General features: G+C 52.9%; 1 protein-coding gene and 1 long non-coding RNA gene across 4 annotated transcripts in view; one reads left to right on the top strand and one right to left on the bottom strand.

Moving 5' to 3' along the window:
• Dscam (DS cell adhesion molecule) overlaps positions 1–25,018 on the top strand; it is a 589,901-nt gene that overhangs the window by 197,459 nt on the left and 367,424 nt on the right. The window lies entirely within an intron of this gene.
• On the bottom strand, positions 13,189–24,152 carry LOC147830309 (uncharacterized). Its single transcript, XR_015451328.1, has 3 exons — positions 23,842–24,152; positions 20,993–23,219; positions 13,189–20,051 (listed from the first exon to the last, which is right to left on the bottom strand). It is a non-coding gene; the product is annotated as an uncharacterized LOC147830309 (long non-coding RNA).

Here is a 25,018-nt window from a genome sequence, read left to right as displayed (position 1 = left end):
ATGCTCTGAGCTAAGTAGAGTTAACTGTTAGCTTCTGATCATGGCTGGCAGGTTTCTCATCTGCGCGGATGCACAGTAGGATTGTAGCAGGCTGTGAAGCCTGGCCTGGTGATTCGCCAGGCGGACGTGTCGCGCTCATGGAGGACGCCTGCAATCCCTGCTTCCCTTCCCCTGTGGCCCCACCAGTGCCAAGCTCTGGAGGCTTCTCGAACACCCAGCCCCAGGTTGGTGCCACCCCTTAAAGTCGCTCCTATGGAAGCTGCACAGAGGTATTTATTGCTTTGCCATGTGCCAAACACCATGCCCACCTCTTACATGGTCATTCCATTTATTCACGGCGGCAGTACCATAACAAACCAGACCAGAAAGAAGAGCAAAGTAGGCTGGGCGTGGTGGTACATGCTACTCGGGAGGCTGAGGCAGGAGAGTCACAAGGTCAAGGCAGACTGGGCAACTTAGAGAGTCCTTCTCCAAAACAAAAACAAAAACGGACCAAGTGGGGATGTAGGTCAATGGGAGGGTGCCACCTGAGCACTGAATAAAAGAAAGAAAGAAAGAAGGAAAGAGTGACCGGAGGGCCCCCTCCTCCTCCAGCAGCCGGGTCTGGGGAGGTGCAGGCGAGGTGCTGGTGCAGTCCTCTGCCCCAGGTCTGCACCTCAGAGACAGAGGAGAGTCAGAAGCAGCAACAGAGGAGGAGGGAGGCCGAGCACCCGGGGGCCCCGAATCAGCAGAGCCCCCACACTAACTCCGCAGGCTCAGTACCTGCCACACCTGTGGAGAGGTGGGCGTGGCTCCATCTTCACTGCTGTCCCTCATGGCGGAGCCCTGCTTTCTGCCTGTCCCCTCCCTGTGGACGGCCCCATTGCAAGGAGCTCCCTGCACCTCGTGTCCAGGGGTGACCGCGGCCCCCGACCCTCTGACTTAGGTTCCCAGGGTGGAAAGCGCCAGAGGCTTCCGGGTGATTTCTTCTCCACGCTTGGGCAGCCTGACCGAGCACACTGATTGTGGTAATTGCGAAATGACACTGAAATATTAGGGGCGCAGAGTGGGAGGCCCCTCGCCAGGCGCAACAGCTGAGGACCAGGCCCGGGCTGCACCTGTGTCCCCGCTACACCCCCTCGCCGTCTCCATGGAAATGCCTTTTTCGTAGAAACCTCTTTTTGTTTTGTTCTGTTTTCATAGTTCTGAATCCCACAGGTTTCCAAATCAGCTGCAGTTTCTGTGCACTAAGAAGTTGTCATCCAGGTAACACAGGCTGAGCATCCCTCACCCAGAAATCTGCAGTCTGAGATACTCCAAAGTCCAAAATTTCCAAAAATCGTGAAACTTCAAGTGGAAAACTCCATACTGTGAAACTCTGTTTTGTGCACAGAATTATTAAGAATCTTGTGTAAAGTTGCCCTCAGGCTTTAGTATGTAAGGTGTGTGTTTTTGTTTGGACGTGGGTCACAACCCCAAGACCCCTCATCGTGTACTGAAAGCATCTGAATCGCAGATACTTGGTCGGGGAAGGGAGAGTTGGCCCTAGCATCCTGGACCTGTTAGAACGCTGCGGGCCTCAGGATTGATTTTCCAGTGTTTTTGTGTCATGTGGGAGCGGATCTCACCATCTCAGGTGGCTGTGAGCTGAGGCCCAGGCGTCCTGGTTTAGCAGGGATGCACGCTGGCCCAGTTGCCTGCCTGTGGGAGGTGAGAAACATCAGAAGCCCCTGAGCAAGTAGGCCCGGCTGGTCCCCCTGCAGTGGCTTCAGCTTCAAGAACACTGGCAGGGCTGTTCCTTCGAGACTCGGTGTCCCTCCTGATGGTGGCCTCCCTGCCCCATCTGCAAGCTTTCAGGGGACATAACCCGCCCCCCAGCACCCTCTGGCTGCTCTCCTCATGTCAGTTCCATGACACGCACATGTAGCGTTCCTCTCTCCTCTGCCATCCTTGCAGGGTGGTGACTGAGGCCCTCACTCGCTGGCCCCGTCCGTCCTTTCTCTGGAGAAAGTCAGCAGTGTGTGCAGCAAACAGGGTTCGCCCCCTTTCCCTTGGACCACGGCAGAGCACACAGTGCAGTGCAGGTCTTGGGTTTCCTCAGCTCCTGCACAGAGCGGAGGGCTGGGGTGAAGATCGGTGCAATTTTGAGCAATTATCTTCGATTGCTCCCTCGGTCTCTGATCACTTTCTAATGAGTTGTTATTTTCAGAGGTGGCAGAGAAATCAGTTCAGGAAGCGGCAATGATGTACGGGAAAGAAACAGCCAAGGGAGGAGAGGAGTGAGACGGAAACACAGCGCTGAGCCCTCTTGGTGCAGTGTGGGTCTGGGAGGGCGGGTGGCCCGAAGTGCAGAGGACGTGGGCATCAAACCCTGTGTCTCAGGGTGAGGGGCCACCGTGGGCTGCCGGGGGAGTGGACAGGGCTGTCCACGCAGGCTCCGAGGGGGTGTGGAAGTCCTTGTAGCACTGAAAAAGTCTCAAGCAGCGAAGGCTGTGAAAAGTGGAGTATGCCTGGAGGTCATGAAAAAATTGAATCAACACAAGAGATCCTCACATTAGTATTTTTGCTCCTCGCTCTGTTTTCCCTTCCGCAATGTCAGGGACTCCTTACTCCACTCTTCTGTCTCTGAAAGAGGCACTGGCCACCTGGTCTGCTGCTCAGGAAATGGGTCACGGGGAAATCTGGGGCCTGGACTCGACGGAAACAGGCTGCGGAACTTCATCATCTCTGCATTTTATTAAGACCGAAACCAATTAAAGAAAATCCAGGTGTGACTGGAGGAAAGAAGGTGTCATTTCACTGAGCAGAAGCTGGAGGGGACCAGGTGAGGGTCTTAAATGGAGGCGGGAAACTGGAAACACAGGTAGTGGAAACTCACAGATGAGATCAGTTGGACCTAGGTCCCGGCGAGGAGCTTCCTGCCTGTGGGAACCCGAACACGATGGCCATGCGGCTGTTGAGCCCCGAGAAGCCCTCCGGGAGCAGGGTGCACTGCCACCCGGGCACCTGAGCTCTCCTGCTTCGTGTCAGCGCTGGTTTCCTTGAGGGCTGGCGTTCATCGGTGTGGGATTGCCCAGGTATGGGAATGGAGCCTGGCTTCTCCATCCAAACCAGTCGATGGTTACCACATACTCTTCAGTTTAACGCTGGTGAGTCCAGCACCTTTGGCCATTCCTGATTTTCTTTCTCCCAAAGTAGCTTTCACTGTGTTGTTGATCCTTTGTGTCATCCCTGTCGATGGCCTGGACGTGGCCATGCCTTGTATCCACAGTGCAGCCCCCTCTGTAGTGGCAGCAGGCAGACAGAAGGCCCCTGCGCCCCTGCCGCTGTACAGGGCAGGCGTCAGCAGCAGGAAAGGGGACTGAGAAGCTGAACGGGCCAGGAGTTTCGCAGTCCTCTTCTGCAGCTCCCACCCAACCTGGAGTCCCCGAGAGCTACCCCACCTGGCTGCGGGCTGTCCCCAGCGCTGTCAGCATTGCCTGCTTTGCGGGTTGCCCAGGTAGCTCACCCCAGGGAGCCACGGAAGGGCTGTCCTTGGATTGGGGCCACATGTGTGGCTGCCCCAAGAATTAGCTTGGTGTTCTAAGAGCAATGGATGAGAAATTGTGCACAAGTTTAAGTAAAAAAAAAATAAAAGTAGAGGCACAAACAGCCATTAGAGGGCGTCAGCAAAGGGGTGGATTTGCACCCTGCTCCTTTGCAGTACATACTGCAGTGAGGTGGCTTTTGGATGCTCACAGGTCCTGAATCATTGATGTTTTCTGTCTGAAAACTTCTGCCTCTGTGGTAATGAGATCAGTCCCCGCAAGCAACACATGAACTCTAGTAGGCTCTGTTCTACACCCACCTTGGCCTGGAGGCTTCCTTCTCTACTGTGGTTCCTACTCATACTCAGTAGAGAGAAGGACACAGACTTGCAAGATCATCTGTGATTCCGAGCAAAATGGAAAGGAGTTCCAATGATGAACTCATGTTTTTTTTCTTCTGTTAACAATGGATCACTTTGTTAATGGACCTAAGATAACTTTGAAAAGAACAATAATGAAAAACATCATTCAGTGTAATTTCCAAACATTCTTAGTTGAAGGAATTCCAGTTTTGTTTTGTTAGCGGAGTGCATGGAAGACAGATATTTCTCTTGACCGTGGGCTTGTGTTTGAGGCAGGAGAGTGTGGCACATAGCAGGTGTTGCCTTTACTAAGCACCAGGCAAAGGAGATGCTGCCCGTTCTGGTATCGGGCTGCTTTAATCCACAAGAGAAGGAAGCCAAGCAGAACCCCTGAGAAACTGGGTGCACAGTGCCCCCAGGAGAAGCCTGCCCCGGAAGTGAGGACTCAGAGATGGACAGCACCAGCACCAGCACCCCCACAGGGACGGCAGGAAGGTGGGGACAAAGGGGCTCAGGGATGCAGGCCGCGTTGCAGGGACGCTGGGGAGGACACCGAGGAGCCCAGCCCACCAGGTCACAGCGCCCCGGCCCTGGCCAGTGCACCTGTGGCCCTGCCCTGCCCGAATCGCCCACCCGAGACGTGGATGTGGGGCACCGTCCCTCTGTGGGGAGTGGCAGAGAGCAGGCCGTGCAGGCAGAATCCAGTCTCCTGCCCATAGTGGAGGAGCCCCTGCCTAGCTCTCAGCAAAGGCAGGTTCTTGGATGTCATTAAAACCTCACCTCTCATAGCAGCTCAGATCAGCCAGCTGTGTCGTCCCTCCTCCCAACACACATGCACACTGCACACTCAAGCACACACACCCAGGATCGGAAAGTCTGAGGAAAGGGCAGGAACATGCAGCTACACCCTGTTCTTGGTCATTTCTGTTCACCAGGCCTTGATTTCGTTCTCAGGTATTATGTCTTCTCACTGACCATTTAAAATGCACACACACGTGTGATATCTGCACACACACACATGCAGGTTCTTCAAAGTTTTTTATTAGTTATGCAGAATAACGTGTTTCATTTTGGCAGATCTGCACATGTATATAACATACTTGGATTATTTTCACCCCCCTTTTTAAAGATGTCTGGGTTTGTAACAGATGGACAGTGAGATATTTGTAAAGCGCCTCTCCTGTCCATGAGCACTTATAAACCCCCAGCAGCATGCTGTCACCCCGAGGACATTGCCTCTCCCCGCTCACCTTCTTCAGCAGTGGTCACCTCCGGCCAGTGCTTTTTTTTTTTTTTGTCTTAGATCATTAGTTGTGGGTCTTAAAATAACTTTCTCCTTCTCTGTCAAAAGGGAGACACAGCAGGATACTGGCTCTTTCTTCTCCTGCACAGATGTTACTGAGAGGGACACTGCCCAGACAGAGTACAATGTTGCTTCACTTATGGAGCTGTTTTTTATAATTATAAAATATGTATTTGTATTGCGATGAATGCCAGATGTAAACCTGGCTTTGGACGCTAGGCAGACTGAGGGTCTTTTCCCTGGGAAGGTAGCAGGGAGGCCCGGGGTGCTGTGACGTCCCACAGGGGTCTCCCTTCACCTGTCCTGCTTGTGACCATTCGTTTCCACTTAAATCGTGTTTGGCTACCATTTATTTTCCCAGATATGCTCATTATAGTTTTGTGGGGCTACTGCTTCTCTCTCTCTCTGCTTGTTTAATTCAATCGCCTACCTCTGCATTTTAAGAGTTTCCAATGTCAACTTGAAGTTTTGTCATGAGGTTACCTTTCGAGAGAAAGCCTACTCCTGAGTGGGCAGCTGATTTTTCTGGGGAGAAGGTGGCTGTCCTTGAATCGGGCCCTGTTTTATGTACACAGAGAAAATGATTTCTGCCTGCTTATCAGATCCACACATAGGCTCATAACCCACCCTTCCTGGGGTCCTAGTGAAGGGCATCGCTCCATGTGCTGTCAGAAGCAATCAAGGTTTAAAATGACTTCCAGCGGTGATAAAATCACCAGGATGCTTTGTGAAAAGCAACGGAAACTTGGGAAAATTACATTTAGAAGACTCACAGTTTGGAAAGAGAAATGGCACAGTCTCTTCGAAAAATTAAATGTGAAGAAGTGATGTTCCACTGTGTCCCGTGGTGCTGCGAAGAGCGTCACCAACATTTCTGTCCTGCCACAAATGAGGCCGGTCATGGGGGCCCCAGACCACTCCACTGCCCGCTTGCAGAAGGTTCCTCTGCTTGTGGACACACCCCGCTGTCCAGCCTGGACGGGGACCTCCCTACGAGACAGGAGAAGGAGGATTAACAGTTCACTTTGCTGTCGACTGAGGAAGGGACATCAAAGGCCAGCAGGTTTTTATCGGCGATATTAATAGCGAGCTGGAGAGTGTCTCTGAGTGAAGGAGCGGGGGCTTTCGCTCACCGAGGGACTCTCCGTTCTCGGCGTCAGATGGACTTCGGTGCTTGTGCAGATGTACCCGGTCTTCGTGCCCAGAGCATGTGTGCGAAAGGAAGCCCAGGTCAGAAGACGCGGGGACGCCCGACCTTTCGGCTTTTGGCTCGCTGAGGCCAGGTTGAGTGAGGAGGAGCTTGGGCCACATAAGTGACACCCAGTACAGGCAACATCGAGAAGCAGCAAAACCTGCTTTTTAAAATTTATTTTTATTGTAACATTTAAAAAGAAGGACAAAGTAAACATGAAACTCGTGGGATTCTTGACCTTGTTGTGTGAAACTAATGCAACAACATCTAGCTGGAGGGCAGTGGCTGCCCAGGGCTCATAACGAAGAGCGCTTATGGCTCTGCTTGGCGACAGCACGCGGTCTGCAGGCGCACACTCCAGGGTGTGTTGGAAGCCTGTGCGGGCCCATTGGCGTGGCGGGCCCAGAACCCTGCACAGGACGGGGCTGGTGACGGCGCCTCGCTGGCAGCGCCTGTCTGCCGAAGTTTCAAGTCCACCTGTGGACAGTGTGTGGGCTGTAAAGCCTCTGAGCAGGCAGCTCTCGTTTTCCTCACCCCGACTCATTAACTTACAGCTTTATTAATCGTTTACGAATGCTTTCTGTGTGCTAAGTGCTGGGCCTAGGGCCGGTACTGAAATTGAACAAGACATTGCCAGGAAGGAGCTCGCAGTGCAGTGGGGTAACCAGCAGATGAATACGCGCTCCCGGTGTGGTGTGTGAGGGTTCAGTCCAGAGCCCCGTGTGAGTGGTCTCCACGGAGAAGCCAAGCCACAGCGTGGGAGCAGCCAGCCTACGATTCGTGTCCTGTGGAAGGCTGCAAAGCACATTCTATAGTTTGTCTGCCATGTCCTAAGAACATCTAAAAATGGACATAACTTGTATATCTTTAGAAACACTTCATGGGCTTCAGCCTAGAGGAGAGCGTGTGCGTGAGTGTGTGTTTGGTGGAGGATCACACTGCCAGGCCTGTGCTTCCTCCATGCCATGTTCAGCACACTAAGAATTTCCTCTGCTGTTGACGTCTGGTTGCAGAAATCAGCCCTATTTCCCCAGAATTGCCCACAGGTGAAAGACTTCAGGAAGCCTGGAAGGGTTGGATTCCAGCAGAACAACCCCCAGGAGGGGCCAGGCAACGATTCCCAGGGTCAGTGCGGGGCATTAACCTGTCTTTTCATTTCTGTGAGGATGATCGCCACCCTTTGGCCAGGATTGTACGACAGTGACTAAGACTTCTCCAGAAAACATCCCAGTTTGCTCAGTTTGGTCAGCAGTGTCTCTAACTGGCTCAAGGGAACAAGCCGTGGTATTATTTTTAAAAACAACTGAACATGCACATAGCCGGGGGCCACAGCAATGGCGGTCGCCCCTTCCTCAGCAGCCAGGCTCTCCCTAGTGTCCCTCCCGGCACCCTGCTTGGCTCTGCTGCTTGCTCCAGCAGCAAAGTCAGGTAAATGTCGGGGACAAATCAGAAAACCTGCTGGGGCTCAGTCTTACACAGTGAGTGAGAAAACTGTGCTCTGTTTCTCAGGCGCCCTTGCTCTTAGCAGACTTGTCTAAGTTTCATTTGACTCTGCCTTAGGAGAGAGAGACAGGTCACTGTGAGGGACAAACCCTGGGCGGTGGGACCTGCACACTGACTGAACCCCATGCTGCAGCCTGGGCGTGGCTGGCAGCCCGAGAGGCATGGACTGGCTCGTCACCTGGGGAGCTAGAGTGGGAAGCACACGGAGATAGCCCACCCTTCTCGGACGGAAGATGGACTGGTTAGAAGAGAGTTAAGTAAGTGTTTGATTTAATAATGAATACCTACAAAACCTCATTTGGTTGGAAAGAGTCGAGAAGTGTCTCCCGGGCCATAGGATGTGGTGTGTGTGCGCAGGCGTATGTGCGCGTGTTTGCATGTGTGTATGTGTGTTACTTATGGTTGAAGGGCTGAATTCAGGGCCTTCGAATTGAGCTACAGCCCCTGTCCTTTTTTTCTTTTATTTTGAGTCAAAGTCTGGCTGAGTCATTCAGTTGCCCCAGCGGGGCTCAAAGTTGCAAGCCTCCTGCCTCAACCTCCCAGAGTGCTGGGATTACAGGCTTTTGGGCCACCGTGCAGGCTCAGGATGTGTCTTTGCCGCCCTGAGGTCCTGCATCAGAAGCCTCCTGGTAGATCTCTACTCTGTCATCCTAACATCTGAGAAATGCCGACTGTAGCGAGCAGCCCTGAGGCACCTGGACCCTGGGGGGGTCCTGGGCCTTCTCAGATGGGGGACCCTCCCTGCCGGGGCACAGCCCATGGACAGGAACCCCAGCACACTCCTTCCAGCACCACAGACGGGCTGACGGACGCATCAACCAAAACCCTGGGCGGCTTTCAGAGACCTGGGGACAAAGGTGGAGTGAGCTTTTAAATCCACTGGGAAATGACTCCTAAGAGGCTTTGTCCTTTAATCCTAGCTGATTGTTAAATGATTAATCGTCTTGCAGTTCAGTGCAGATGGTTTGGAGCCCTAACCAGATAAACAAAGATGTTTAGTGATGGTCCAGTTTCCGGGTTGGATTTGCATCCTAATCTTCTGCTAAAAAAATGAGAAAGCCCTTTCCAGAGGATCTGTAACCTTTCAGTACAGTTACTGCCACCTCGTCCTCATGCAGAGTGAAGAATGCCCACCACGCTGTGTGTGAAGAGAAGGCTTTTAGAGGGCACTGCATAGAGTAATAATCTCAGAACTATTTATGTGGCATCATCTGTGGTGGAATTTGTTCGTAAACATGGGTAAAAAGGTGAAAAGGCACAAAGATTTTGTAAGTGCCAGTTTCTCTAGGTACGGAAAGGAAGAGGGTCTTCCGCCAGACCGGGTCAGCTGGATTAGATGGAGATGTAGCTCGAGGTCTGGCAGGCCCAGTGTGTCAGGGGCAGACTGGGCCGGCAGGAGGTAGATTTTCCTAGGGAATCAAAGCTGAGGCGTGCCGTGTTCTCACATCCTGGTTCCGGGATGGGTCCGCAGGGCTGTCTGTCCTTGGATGGGCTTCAGGGGCATTGCGGGCTGTGATTCTCCTGGCCGTGTCTCTTTGGAGCATCCATGTGCTCTTGGCTCTTTCTCTTCCCATTTGGCTCATTCCTGGAGCATCAGTGTTACTTGTTTAGTCCATTTGTGCTGCTATAAGAAAATACCCAAGTCTGGGGAGTTTATAAACAACAGGAAAGTGTTTCTCATGGTTCTGGAGGCCGAAAAGCCCCAGACCAAGGCGCTGCAGGTCTGGTGTTGTTGAGGGCTGGGGTCTGCTTCCACCACGGCACCTTCTTCCTTCATATTGAGGGACAGAAGGGCAAGAGAGAGCCTTTCGACCTCAGGTCCTCCGACAAGGTTGCTGACCCCCTCTTGGGTGGGGTCCCTGTGAATGCATTACCACTCGCAGCCACGCCTCCTCATCCTGCTGCATCAGGCACTGAGTTTCAGCAGGGTGCTGGAGCAGGCACCTTGATTCCCACCAAGACACTGTTTCTGTTTATTCCACGACCGGAACGGGGCCACAGACTCTGGAGCCAGAGGGCTCTAGAGCTGTCACCTCGCTCTTCCTGGAGGAAGCCCACATGCACAGAGTCTCCTACCCTTCGGGGTGGTTACCTCCTGGAGCCCCATCAGGTTTCAGTTCACAGAGTCACTGATTCCGAGCATCCCCAAGCGGCCCCCGCACACCTTCTTGGAGATGGGGTGCTGGCCAACAGAAGCCTCTTCCCAGGCCGGGACGAGCTCCTGAGGCCGGATCATCTGCCAGCAGAGCCTTCCCCGAGCCAGAGCCCTGATGTTAGGGTCCGGATGGGCAGTGTTCCCCCAAGACTGAGTGTGAAAGGTGAATGGGTGGCCAGGTAGACGGGCCTGCTTGGAGAGGCGGAAGGGTCTGTGTCCCTCCCCAGCTCCTCCTTCTCTCTCCCCCAGGACATGAGCAGCTCTCCCCTGCCCACACCCTGCTTCTGCTTTAGAGCCTGCTGACCTCGGACTGTGACCCTCAGCCAAATGCTGTAAACCCCTCGCTTTGAGGTGGAGTCCCGGGTATTTTGCCCAAGCAATGAGAAACTGACTCAACTCCAGTTCTGAGATTCTTTCCGGCCTGCTCTAGGTTCTGGGAACCCAGCCCTGTCTCCCAGGGTCCCCTCACCCTGCCATCCCTGTGTCGGGCTGACAGCACTTAACAGGAAGCTCTCTCGGGGAAGACAAGGGGAACGTCCTCTGTCCTGCCCGACACTGGGGGCCACGGGAGCTCAGGGCAGCCTCACCCCACTCCCTTGGGGGAGAAAGACTCTGTCCTTTCTGAATCTCCTTCCCCAGGTGCTTTCCTTGTGGACAGTGGCTCCTTAGGATGATGATGACGCGGCTCGGCCTTTGGGCCTGGGCCGAGGCTTCGTGTACAAGGCAGGGAGCCTCCTGCTCACAGCTGACACTTTCATCCCCAGAGCTGGGGATGACAGAGCCTGCTGTCCAGAGCTGAGGCTCCTCCGGAAGCCCCCTCTCTGGGAAGTGGGGACCCTGGGTGAGTGCTGTACCAGTCAGGGGCCCCTGGGGCTCACAGCCAAGAGAATGTACAGAAGTGGAGGGGGTGCCTACTGGATTGGCTTCAGATCCCAGGATGGCCGTCCACATGCAGGCCAGAGAAGCTGGAGAAGCCAGAGAAGCCAACTGGACGTGGTGCACCTTCTCCTGTGTGTGTGTGTGTGTGGGGGGGTGTGGGTGTGCAAGGGCAGCAGCAACAGTGGCAGCCAGGAAGGGGGTCACCAGCTAGAGAGCGCTTCCCTGCCCGAGCCGCTGGACAGGCTCCCGCAGGCCAGGCGACTTCCCTGGAAACACCCGGACAGGAACCCTGAGAAGGAGACTGAGCCTGGGTGCAGGCCTATAACCTCAGCACTCTGGGAGGCTGGGGCAGGAGGATCAAAGTCCAAGCCCAGCCCGTGCAGCTTGTCACCTTGGTCCGACCCTGTCTCAGAATTTAAAAGTGGGGCTGGGGATGCAGCTCAGTGCAAAGGCCTTGGGTGCAGTGCCCAGAACTGCAAGAGAGAAAGGTGCTGTGTCAGCTCTCTGGGCCGCTCTTCCTCCTCCTCCGTCCAGGCAAGTGGACAACGAGATGAGCCACCGCGATGCCCACCCGCGTGTCCACCTCGGTCCGCTGCAGTGTATGTCAGAGCAGGAAATCAGAGGCGGGCGCTTTAAGAGGCACTGGTTAGCATTTACTTACTTAAAGATCATCCCCAGCAGAGGCCCCTTGGGAGAAATCCATGGCTCATTGGGCCCCGTGGGGAGGGCGATAATTAAACTCTGAAGGCAGCACTGATGTTCAGCTAAAAGCTTGTCTTTAAATAGTAATACACAGGCGCTGTAAAGTGCAGGCCCTCGGGTAGCTGTTGACACAAGCGTGCGGAGCTGGCACTTTGTTCTATAAAAACCAAATTGAAGAAAGTGTTATGAACTCATCTGCATGAAGCAGTGTGATTCTACCCGAGGATGCAGGCAGCAGGGACCAGCCAGCCGGGCTCACCGCCTGCACAGCTCTGCTATCTTTTGCTTGTCATGCAGACACCAGGCACACAGATGCCAGGCTGCTCCTGCCTGGCGAGCGCCCTGGCCGAGGACACACCGAGGAATTCCTGCAGGCGGCTGCAGTGTCTGCCACCCAGGAGGAGGCCATGCAGGCCCCTGACTCCCCTCCCTCCCCGCAGGGACACCCTGTTGTCCTGGGGAATGTGGCAGCTTGCTTGGGCAGTGCCAGGCACACTTAAAGGACATTGCTCTGGAAGCCGAGCCCAGAATGTGCTGCGCCCCTGGCAGGGTGGGGTGCGGAGAGGAATCTGTGCAGGATACCTCTGAGGGTGCCTCCTCCTTCGAGCCTTTCATTTTTTCCTTTAAAAGGTACTTTGTGCTCTGTCTCTCGGTTTTCTGTGCTCTATTAATTATGCAAACCGTTTTGCTTCTGGTGGTAAACAGTGCATTAAAGTTTTAGGTGTGAGGAGAACAGTTTTCATGGGCCTGACAGCTCAATCCCAGTGCTCCTGAAGCAGGGCAGCCTCCACTTTTGAGGAATGAGCTCCTAGTATCTCTGGGAGGCAGGAGGGGGTGCAGGGGGCTGCTGGGACCCCCTGTGCCCGCTCCCCTCTGGCAGCCGGACCAGCACCCGCCCACCAGGGGCCACCCAAGAAGGAACAGGAGGCCACTGCCCTGCTGCTGTGGCCGGGCCAGGACCCAGGGCGGGGTGGCCTCACCTCTGGGTTGTCCTCTGTGGGGTGAGCAGGGCCAGAGGCAGACAGAGGACTCGGGCAATCCCGCTTGCCCAAGGGCGGGCTCCACCTGGCTTGTTTTGCTTGATGTTGTGGGGAGGTTTGGATGGGGCTGACCTAGATTTCAAGAAAAAAATGCTCCCAGCTGCCTGCTCCCCAGAGGACCGATGGGCTTGCATAGGGCGCCTCCCAGGCCTCCCCAGGCCAACTTCGGAGCAGAGCAGAGCAGAGCTGCCTCCTCCTGGAGCCTCCCAGAGGTGAAGGGGGCAGGTCCGAGGGGGCCTCCTCTCGGTTGAACCTGGATTCTCTATCCTTTGTGGGCGTGGGTGAGGCCAGCAGCGCCTCCATCCCAAGAAATAGTAGCTGAGTCACAAACCCAAGAGCAGGAGTCCTGCTCGCAGACCTTCAGGAAATGGACCGACCCGTGGGTTTCTGTACGGAGAGGCTTACAGGCAGCTGGGTGTGGTAGGGAGGGAAGACCCGTTCTTGCACTGCTCTGGCTCACATTTTTCTCGAGTGGAAACTGAGGCTCGGGAAGTCTTCTGACCCACGCTCCAGGCTCTGCCTTCCTTACCCAGTGCCCCCCGGGCTCCGGCTCAGGATGCCGACATGTCGAGTTAGGATTCCAACTGATGACCTCCCTCCGGTGGGGTGGAAAACTTCAGCCCTGAGCATGGTTTGAACACCACCGAGGGCTGTGTAGGGGAAGACGCGGGCCTCAAATATGTTCTCCTGACCACCATCTCTCTTATAGCTTCAAATTCATGTCAGGTGGGCCATTTCTAACCATGGCTGTGAAGAACATTTAACTTTGCTTTTTTGAAATTAAATTCTTAGTGTTTGAAATATGCTGCGCATTTGGAGTGACGAGTACCCTCTTTGGTGTTCACCCTTCTAGAGGCCACTCGGTTGCCATGAAAGGGAGCGCTGTAGACGCCTGGCAGGCGGCTCTTGCCTTTTCGAACTTGGGCAGCCCCGTCTCTGCCTGTTTTCCTTTGTGTGCCCGCTCACAGGCGATGCCTTTTCAGCCTCAGTCCGTCCCAAAGGGTCCCTTAGGCAGAGGCGGCCTTCGACCACTCACCCAGAGCCAGGCTGTCCGGTGTGACATCAGCCACATCCAAAACAAATAGGACTTAAAGTTGCTCCAAATGACAACTTTCTGTTACTTTCAGAGCAGTAAACGTTGCTGAGTTGGGGTTCTGGGTATCAACACACTGAGAAAAGGATTTTTCCTTCATGATAATCATGCTGGTTCAATGAATAATTTCCAAGTTAATTCATTGGATACCATCACAACTTTCAAAAAGTTAGCTTTAGGCTTTATAGATTTCTGTATGTATCTTTAATTTTGTGTATGCACATGTACATGTACAAAGAATTAAGCATTTTAAATATTTCACCTTTGGAAAAATGTCTCTGATTAGTGAGAAAGTAATTTTCAATTTATGAAATGGACTAAGCCCAGAGAAATGATGCAGTCGGGAGTTGGTGAAGGAAGCGAGGTTAGAATTCCACCCTTGGAATGCTTCTATTTAAGCCCTGCCATTTATTTTGTGCCTTTAGGATATTTGATGCTTACTAGCATGTGCTTTATTTTCATTGGTAAACTTACCTTCCACATTTATCATATTTTAAATGTTTAAATGTGGTCTGCTGACGAAAGGTAAATACTAAAACAGGGAACATTGAAGAAATTTCTAGGCTATTTCTATTATAACATTGTGACTTGGTTTTCCTTATTGAAAATGTTTACATGTTCTTTCTGTAAGATGTGGAAGACAAACTAACAACACAACGTCCTATAAAAATATCAATATTTACTAGTATTCTGATGTAGAAAAGTCCTCTTTTATATCAACCTTCTATGGCTATGCAACTGGATTTTCTTCTAGAACTTTAATCATTTCATTTATAACACAGTTTTTTAATAGTAATGTGATTTCCTTTAACAGCGTATTTTATCTCTGTGGTTACTTTTTTGGCTCGGGGTTTGCTGGTGGAGTGATGGAGCTGAAGACGGATCAGCTAGACCCGCAGCAGGATGGGTGTGGAGGGGTGGACGGCCCTTTGTGGACTTTCCTGCACACAGGCAGGGGAGTGCAGGGCAGGGCTCTTGTAAATGTCTGTTTATTACCCATCGATTTTCCCAGTTCCATTTCAGAGCTCTCGTATCCTAGACAGTTTTATTTTCTGGCTTCTTTGTCAAGCATCATGTAATATGGAAGAATCAAGGTCATATTTAGAGACAAGAGAACACACAAAGGAAAGAAAACTCGGTTCTCCTGCTTCGGAAGCTCAGGTCAGCAAGGGCAGGGCAGGGAGCCAGATGAGGGCGATTGCTGTGTGTGGAAATGAGGTCTCTGAGCCCTGCAGGAGTGGGTGAGAGAGGGAGGCCTGTCCCACCTGGAAGATCCATGGTGGCTCCTTGAGGACTCACCTGAAATCTGCACCTGAGAATCAGACAGTCCTCTGTGAATGCTTAGTGCAGGGATTCCTGAGCAGCAGTTGCTCGCATCTCGATCCTCAGCAGAGCACGTGAGGGAGAGGAGCAGACCAATCGCAGAAGGACCAGCAGCCCATAGGTCTGACACCTGACAGTGAGCCGATATTATTAAGAATTCACAGGTTGGAGTAAGCACCCCGAGATGGGTCGCAGGTGAGCACAAATGCAAGGCCACGTAGACCACCTGAAGGAAGCTGTCTAGGCCAGGGACCCGTGCTAGGCCCCCAGGGCAGGGTCTCTTCCCTCCCCACTTTCCATAGGACCTAGGAGCAAATGGGAACATCTGAAGTTGTGAATAAGTGGAAAAAATGATTCTTTTACAAGTAAAACTCTTAGGTCAAAAGAGACACCCCAGGAATGCTCTGGAATACGTCTACACATGGAGACTGTGCCTTCTTCTAAATAGATTCGTAGGCCATTGTTTCCCTTCTGAAAAATCTCATGGATTGATTTTTTTCCAATCGACACATTACAACACCCTTTCTCACCTCGTGAGAAGCAGGGATGAGCAGGCAGGGAAGCAGGTCACCAATTACAGATGGGCTTAGCCCTACACCATCTCACTGATTCTGTTTTATTTTCCAATGGCTGTAGGCTTTCAAACGTGTTGCTGAGAAATAAAATCCTTTTAAACAATAAAGTTCATGTGAAACCCCAATATTCTAACAGAAAATGTCAGAGATGCCCCAGCTAACCCATGTGGATTCCAAGAGTCCAGCAGCCTTGTCCTCCCTGGCCACTTGCCCTTCCCATGAGACCCCTGAGGCTCTCGGAACACTGGGCCTTCGGGTCACAGGGCTCTGATTGGGAAACTCCTTCCTAGTCCCAAACCCTGGCCTCTAAGAGTCTGTGTCTGGATTTCTCTTCTGCTCTCCGGTTTATGAATCAGTGCACCCTGCTGTTACCTTCATCTTTGCTGTGTCGTGGGCTTGTGTAGGAAAGATGAGACCCGGGGACTGGGGCCCTAGTTCCAGAGCCCATAAAGCCATGGGGAGAAAGAAGATGACTTCCCATGACGTAGGAGGTGCTGGGTGCAGTGTCATTGTGTGGGCTGCGGTAACAGGGCACAGCGAAGCCAGTGGCTTCAGCCGCAGTCTGCTGCCTCGGTTTTAGAGGGCAGAAGTCCGAGATCCAAGCGTGGGCAGGTCTGGTTTCCTTGGAGGAGTTGGGCAGATGCTGCTCCTGGCCCCTGACTTCTGAGGTTTGCCGGCTGTCTTTGCTGCCCATTGATTTCTAGAAAAATGGCTCAGTCTCCACCGTGGCCCCATGGTGTTTTCCCGTGTGTGTGTCTGTTTCTGTCCATAGCCTCCTTTCATAAGGCTGATGGTTGTGCTGGATTAGCAGGTCCATCCTTCCCCAGGATGACTTCATTTACTCTGATTCTATTTGTGATGACCCTGTTTCCAAATAAGAACCGAGGTCCTGGGGCTGAGACCATGGACAGGTGCAGCTGTGGCAGGAGGAAGAGACAGGGTTCTACCATGAACGGGAGCATTCTTGGCCATTAATTTCACCTGGCGGCATTGGGTGTCACTAATGAAAGAGTATGTTTGCAAGAGAAGAGGAAACAGAAATAATAGTTCATGTTTTCATCGAGTCTGTTCTCTCGTCTCTCTCTCTGTCTCTTGTCTCTCTCTGCCTCTTACTCTTAACCTACCTTCCTTTCTCAATGCTAACTGACTCATGTTGAGTAGATACGAGGTTTCAGTGAATCCCCGAGGGCTTTGTTGTTGGGCAAGTTGTTAAATGATAAGTTTGTTCAGTGTTCCATGCTGAGAGATTTCTGTGGGCCCACAGTGCCCAAGGGAATGTCGCTCTAGGAAACTGGACAGCAACAGCTGCCTCTCAAACCACAGGCTAGAGATGAAACCTCACATAGGAGCAGCAACATGGGATTCTCATCCGAATGTTTAGAGTGAACTGAATGCTTTGAAATTCTGTGAGCATGAATTAGAGAGTCATCAGTCAGGGTTGCATTGCTGGGACCAGGTAACTGACATCAGCAACTTAAAGGAGAATAGGATTCTGCTTGCTCAAGGCTTCGATGATTTCAGTTGGCTGACTCCAAGGCAGGAGCATCCTGGCGACCCCGCGTAGGGAGGACGGCTCTCACCTCATGGCGGCCAGGAAGCGGAGCTCAGAGAGCAGCAAGGAGAGGTGCCCTCCAGAGCCAGGGACCACCTCCTCCTCAGCACTCAGCTGTGAGACCCCGGGCTAATCACAGACCAGACGAGGCCCACCCCACCGTGATCCAGCAGGCCGACCAGCGGGCCTGACCTTCCCCAGGGGAGCAAGGTCCTTTCCGAGGACCTCTGGCCCCCAGCACCGTCACTGCCAGACTCTTCTTCTTGAAAGGTCTTATGCATTTTAAATCAAGATCGGAAATGATGGCTGAAATCATCCTTCCTTACTCAGCTGGAGGCTGTATTTTTGTGTCAGTCGTTACAACACGCCAGTCACTGCTTATGCGTGGGATACTTTCCGAGACCTCAGGTGGGTGCCGGGAATGAGGATTGTACCGAACCGCCATGTGTGTTATAGACAGTACCACAGTGTATCAGGTAGGTGCAGTTAGAGATGAGCAACTGCAACTAAAGATAAAGCACAGAATTATAACGATGTATGTACTAGAAATTACGTGAATGTGAGAGTATTTCTGGAATTTTGTATCTGATATTTGCAGACCGTGGTTAACCCCAGGTAGCTGAAACTTGAGAAAGTTAAACCTTGGAAAAAGGGATTAATAAGTTGCTGAGATCGAGTCTGTACTTAGACTTTGAATTAAGCTGGACTTTGGTGATCCGCTCTGAGTTTGAAAGTCTGCCCTTCTGTTACTGGAAACCTTTGGCTCAGGGTTTGCCCCGGCCTCTGAGCTGACCCGATGCTAGTCAGGTTGCGTCCGAGGGCCTGGGGGTCAGGACCTCGTGTGGGGTGCGGGGCGGCACAGCTAGCTCTGCCCCAACAGTGGGGGCCGGGCCTCTGCTCCTAATCCCCGCTCTCCTCCCAGTGTCCCCTCACCTGGCTCTGACCTGAGGGACGGTGGTTGTGCACCTGTGGCCCGCACTGCCCTGGCCAGCGGGTGGGAGTGGGGGGGGCTGCCCCTGTCCTCTACTTCCTGCTGTAAACACCTCTCCAGTCACCCTGGCACGTGTCCGCAGTGCGGAGGAGCAGGCTGCTCTGGGTCTTGTCCCCTCTGCCGGCCACTGCCTCAGAAGGCTTACCTCCCCGCTCAGGCCCAAGGAGCTGTCATCCCACAGCCACAGGACCCTGGGTCATGCCCGCTGGGTGACCTCTCCTGGGTGATGCCTGCTCCTTGGCGTACTGTATCCTGTCAGTCCTTCATACTAGACCCTGACCTCGAGGCCGGGCTGGCTCCTGTCTCTACATGTGTCCCCTGCACCGAGCATGGTGCCTTGGTACCTGTGAGGTGCTTGACGAATGTATGTTAAGAAGTGGAACGAAATCCAGGCTTGGTAGCACATGCCTGTCATTCCAGCACTCAGGGCTGAGGCAGGAGGATCTTTGTGAGTTCGAAGCCAGCCTGGGCCACATAATGGGTTCAAGCACAGTGTGGACTACATAGGAAGATCCCGTCTCAAAAAATGAAAAAATAAAAACCAGGAAAGGAGTTGAATACCTTTAAGAAAAATACATTAAGGGCCAGTGCAGTAGCTCAGCAGCACAGCGCCTGCCTGGCAAGCTTGAGGCCGTGTGTTCAATTCCTGGTACAAAAAAAAAAAAGAAAGAAAGAAAAGAAAAATACATTATTCTTACTTTGAGAGTTAATTGTGACCCATGGTCTCCATGCTGTTGATAATTCACTTTTCACTCCATTGGACACCACAAACCTCACATCCAGACTCAGTAGACACAGAGATTGAAGGTCTGAAGGAAACGAATGCTTTTTGGGGTGCAATAGAGCAAAGATTTGCCAAGAACGCAACATGTGTTGTCACATTTAAACTGTACCCTAACTCTCTTTGTTTTGTGCCTGATTTTATGCATGAGGCCATAAGCCTAGGGAAGTCCTTTGCTCAAGGTCATGCCTGTTATCATTTGGAAGAAACAAATCTTTTATTTTTAGCACTTCCTCTGCCTAAGCAGGTTTGACCCTTTACACGGGTATCATCCCACCTCATGCTCCCCAAGCCTCGGGACAGGCGTGTGCTGGCCCCATCTGCGTGAATGCGGACCGTTGGGCGTGGCCTGCCGACCAGTGGGCAGCGTTTGTGGGACTCGCAGGCCTCACCCTGAGCCAGCACCAGCTGGCTTTGGGGAACTGAGCCAGGCCGACACGTCTCCCTACTCCGAGCCGCAGCAGTCACTTTGCTGCATCCTGTTACACAACTCCCCCGGGGCTCAGAGCCCAGGTGAAGAGGTTACAATGGGTCCAGAGGTGATGCTGGGGGAGAGCACAGTCGCCAGCCATGACCCGCTGTCACACCATACTCTGTCTTTTAAATCACGGGAGAATAATAATAGATCCAGTGAAGGTAAGTGATCCAGAAAGCGATCTGGGTTAATCACCTTTTGTAGCAGTACGGACACGACGGGCACATTTAAAGATTTCCCTACCACTCCTAGTATAGATCATCGTCCCGGAGGACGAGTGATATAAATGCGCTTCTCACATAGAGAACACTGGGGCACCCGCTCAGGCCTTGTGCTCCTGCAAGGAAACCGAATGCGAGGCCAGGAAGCCAGGGAGGCGCCCGCGGTGGGCCAGGGGTCACCCTCACGTCCCTGTGCAGCTGGCTTCGGGCCTTCGGCGACGTTAGCGACGTGTGCGTTTCCTGGTTGATCTTCCTGGTTTTCCTTTTCGCACATACGAGAGGAGGAGAAACCTCGACTTTCTTCTGAACTGTCACAGTGACATTTACTTTTTCCCCCGGTGGAAAGTACTTGAAATAATTAATATCCAAGAATATCATCTTGATACAGCGACTTGCTCCTAGAGAAATTCCAAGGTTAGAAAATGTCAAAAGGAATCTGAATTGACTTTGCCACCTGGGGTCAAGTTTTCTATTCTAGTCGTAAAAGTCAATTTTCATGAAAATTTTTCACATACTGTAACTTGGGAATATCATCATTTCCATGGATAAAAATATACATTTGCTCTCCAAGTTTTGATTTTAAATACAGATCATTGGTATTGAGCTTTTATCTTCTATTTTATAAACTCCTGATCTTTTGGAGAAATGAAGTAGATGTCTATTCACCAAGCAAATTTTAAATATTGCACAACACTTTAAAATAGGATTGTATTTGTAATGCATCAAGCACCAGTAACAGAACATTTATGGAAAAATTAAAAGGATTCATTTCACAGGACTTTGCTCAAGAAGCTGACTTCTGAGCAGCTGGAATAGTGGAACTTGGAGAGCTCTGGTCACCCACATAGGTCTTAGGGTTTCAGTTTCAAACCTGGGAAGAAGGAAAGAGGGAGGGATGGATAGACGGATGGATGGGTGGGTGGGTGGACAGATGGGTGATTGGAGAAATGGACACATAGGTGGATTTCTTTCAACAGTGCTTATACATTTGGATGTTTTGTGCTTCAGATATTTAGGAAACTAGAGAAAGAACCAATTTTTAAACAGGTTTTGGAACATGTGAAATATTGTTTACATCTATCTATCTCCATCTGTCTATCCATCCACCTCTCTGTCTCACAATACAAAGAAATTCATTTGCATGCATTTACAAATGCACAGACCCAGCCACACACTCAGGCAGGGGAAGGGAGTCTGGATCCTTATTGAGCCAACGTAATGAGGGCCCACCGGTTATTTCCCCAATGACCTGCGACCAGGGCAGGATCCCCAATGCCCCCTCCCACTCAGCTCCCCCATTCTTGCCCACCATCTGTGAGTGAGAGGTTTCTCCACTCACCTGTGCTGCTGAGCTTTCGGTGATGTTCTTCCTGTTGGTGCGCGCGTGTGCACACACACACACCCACACACACACGCCTGCCGTGGCGCCCTGCACTCACACCTGTGTGTCCTGGGCTGTCTCACCCTCATCCAGGCCCAAGCACTGTCGGCTCCAGAGCAGGGCTTCGGAAACCTGGAGTGGGGGCCGGAGCGACTTCTCTCACAACATAGTTCAGAGAACTTGGCTTGGAAGGTGGGGTAAGACTGATGTTTTCCTTTCCTGTTTATTTTTTTAACTTGAAATCATCAGCCAACTGATCGGATACTTATTAGTATTTCAGCCTCACAGTTCATTTTTGTTTTATTTTCCACCGGTGTACATCTTAAAGAAACTTCCCAATGTGAAATATTTAAAACCAGCTCTTTTATATAAAGTAGCAGAGGTGCTTTGGAACTACTCGATTGATCCATTGATCCAAACTTTGCTTAAAGCCGTAGCAGGCTCAGAGAAGCTGGGGCCTTCGAAGCAGAACAGAAACCACAGGCCCTTGCACGTGCCAGCTTGGGATGTGCTGCAGCTGCGCCTGGGCCAAGACTCTGGTCACGGGGAGACGCTGCAGCCCAATGTGTGATGTGCTCTTGTTCTGCCGCGCTGTGGCTGAGGTGGGAGCGGGTGGACCTGCAGCAGGGTCAGTGACCTCGGGCTCTGACAGGGGGCTCAGAGCCGCCTGAGCAGGGGCAGCAGCCGAGGGGACACCAGAGAGCTCGGGGACACCGAGGGTGCTGGTGAGCGAGAGACAGAGACCCCGAGGTGGGAGGGGCCTGGGCTTTGTTCGAGCCTCCGTGATTTCCCTCTGAGCAGCTGGTCTCCTCGTGCGGGAGGACCGTGTTCTCCTGGAGCCTTCCAGTTCAAGCAGCAGTGATCTCCCGTTAGTTATTGGCGGTTTGCAGTGTCGGGTGCCGGATCCCCACAGGGTGGGCGTGGGCGACTCGGCACACGCTTACCCTGACCCAGGAGGTCAGAGGAGTGTTTCGGGGTGAAAGCGATAGAGGGTCCCTGGAACAGCTCCCCGTGGGCAACCTGTGCACAGCACCAGCCAGAGGGTGGGGACCCTCCCTGATGCCCAGTGTGTTCTTCCTCACCCCTTAGGAGCCAGCCAAGGGCCGAGGGAGAGGACAGAGCTTGGGCAGTAGGTACGGGACCGCAGGGACAAAGACTTCTGTTCCAGCATAGGAAAAACTGTTTGGAAAAGGCAGCACTGTGGGTGAGAGGGTAAACTAGCACACGGAAACCAGGTGAGAGTCCTCAAAAACTGAAACCGGAAACGCCGTCAGACCCAGCCATCCCTCTCCCGGGGATCTTCCCAGAGGACCTAAAGACAGCACGCGACAGTGACCCGTGCACGCCACGTTTCCAGCAGCACAGCCACAGGAGCTGAGGCTTGGAAGTGCCCACGCGTCCACCGGCAGATGACCGAGCAGATAAAGAGAATGTGGTATTTACACACCGTGGAGCACTACTCTGCCATAAAGGATACACTTGAGTCATTTGTAGGAAAATGGATGCCCCTTGAGACTGCAATGTTAAGTGAGATAAACCAGACACAAATGTTTAAATATCACACGATTTCCCTTATATGAGAAACTCAAAGTATAAGTACGTTAAAGAGCAAAATAAAAGACAGGCAACGGGAAACAGGGAGATAGGACTTTTGCAAATGGGAAGAAGATCAAGCGATGGAGGGCGAGGGAAGCGCCGGAAGAGGAAGGGAAGAATTAAGATGAGTTAAGGTGTGTTAAGTCCACACACCAAGTCCGCAGGAGGACATAACGCCTTGTGCTGCGAGCGTGGACCAGTAGTAGAAAGGGCAGCAGGTGAGGCGTGGCCGGGCACCGCCGTCCGTCGGGCTGGCTTTGCTGGCTCTGCATCACAGCGGCCGCGTCCTGCCGCGCCTGGCTCCCCTGAGTGCTTAGGGCACAGCGTGTGGGGGCTGCACCAGCCCCACGGAGCAGTGGCCCGGCATGGGCATGGTGAGGACGCTTGGTTCTTACGATTTCCCCTCAGTAAAGGCAGACCTGGAGGCCCCGCGGCACCTCCTTCAGAGTCAGGCAGCAGTGTGCAGTGAGACGTTCTTCCGTGAGGATTGCGGGAGGCGCCAGGAGAGGAGAAGCGGCCGCCAGCCCGCAGCCCTGCAGGCTCTCCTGAGTGTTTGCCGGGTCAGCCAAGCCACGCTGTTTATTTTTTCCTGCAGAAAGAGGGGAAAGAGGGGAAACGGGGAGATCTCCGGGAGTTATCTGAAACTTCTAGTATTTTATAATGAAAGAAAGATTTTCTCTAAGAAACAGGGCCTCTCAGGGTGCTTCCAAATGTGTTCTTGAACCCCAAGTCATGTCTGCAGTATTCTCATAGCTCTTTTAAATTGAAGGGCAGAAAGACAAAGCCCTGAGAGGTTCGCGGAGAACATGACTTGTCCTGCCAGGCTGGGGTCTCTGTGCGAGTGGTGAGCACCTGGGGACTGGGGCGCAGAGCAGAGCACTGAGGAGACCCGGCTACAAAAGGCGCTGAGCTGGCCCGAGACTGCGTGGTTGGTCAGCTTGCTCCCAGGCAACAGCAGCTGATGTCAGAGCAAGTGCACTTCCCATAGAAAGGCACAGCTCTTGACAGCCCCCAGCGCCCCCCTGGGTTCTGTAGCCGGAGCACGAGACACTAGTGACAGGCGTGCCCTTGCCGCTTGCTTCCTGCACCCCTCCCCCTCCCAGGTCGCCAATGCTTTGAGCAAGGGGATGGGATGAAGATGGAAGCCCGGACACTAACGAGGAGAAAGGACGTCCTAGGCCTGAGGCTGGGGCTTCCCGGCTGCTGCTTACCCCGTGGGCCGGTGGCCACTGACCCCGTCGTCCAGCACGTGGCACTCGCATCGCAGGGAGAGCACAGAGCGCGCATGCAGCCCAGGAGGAGTGTCGGAGAGGTCCCCGCCTTGCGACCGACCGCAGGGAGCCCACCGTTTCCTCAGCCGGAGGAGGCGCCGGTGTGCAAAAACCACCCGCCAGAGGCGGGGCAGTGTTTGTCAGCAGCATCATACACAGGAAGAGCTCACAGGCGCGATTCTTTCTCTTTGTTCAAGGAAGAGCACTGCCCAGTGTCCACTGGGAAAGACTGCTTAAATCAGCACTGCGCCAGAAAATATGGGCGGTGGCCGTGTGAAGTCTACCCACAGATACTCTGCATTTCCCAAATAAGTGCAATAAAGAGACAGACCGAGGAGTAATGCAACCAGTGGATCCCACGCTAGAAGCTCTGTTCTGCTTTACTCCTGAAATTAATGGCATGGGGCTTTGTTTCTCTTTCTCCTGTCTTACTTGAGCCACACCCAGGAAAGAGGAGAACCCTAGCACACACCGCTTCTTGAATTTAACCATTTCATGTGGCCCAGGACTGAGGCTGCAGCTCTACTCAGGTCTTGGAGATCCTAGCATGATTAAATCATGGTGATTTATTTATCCAGTGGCCACCAAGGATCTGCAGAGATCCTGTGGTCCGCAGCACAGCACGGAGGATCCCAGGGCAGGATGATTGCTTCTGGCTTTGAGTTTTGCAAAGGGGCAGTGGCGTTTTGGGACACCAAGGCAGAGAGCGGCTGTCAGCTTGTGCCATGCCCAGGACGGATGGGCGGAGTGAGCTCTATCTCCACTGCAGGCCTCGGGGAAGAAAGGAGAGCCACGTGAGATTTACACTTCAGGGTGGCTTCCTGTGTCCTTTGCCCTGGTATCCATGGTGGCAGAAACAGGCTTTCCGAGACACTCACCCTGGGCTTATCCCAGGGAGCATCAGTATTCACTGCTGCCTAACAAACCAGTCCCTAAGGTGCGGCTCAGAGCAGTGCACTGCTCAGCCTTCTGTGGGCAGCACTCAGACTGGGCTCCACAGAGCTCGGCAACCTGCCAGTGAGGTGGCCGTGCTGCTGGGTGGGCCTGCTGTGTGCTGCCGAGTGGGGAGCCGCCTGGCTGTGCCCAGGTGTCCCGAAGCTGGCTTGGGGTCCTCACA

This window comes from Heterocephalus glaber, unplaced genomic scaffold (genome assembly GCF_053883595.1).
Source record: "Heterocephalus glaber isolate CG9 unplaced genomic scaffold, H.glaber_assembly_v1.0 deba00000122, whole genome shotgun sequence".
Lineage (NCBI taxonomy): Eukaryota > Metazoa > Chordata > Mammalia > Rodentia > Bathyergidae > Heterocephalus > Heterocephalus glaber.
Note: the sequence above shows the minus strand (reverse complement) of the source record. Positions and strands in the feature narration are given on the sequence as shown.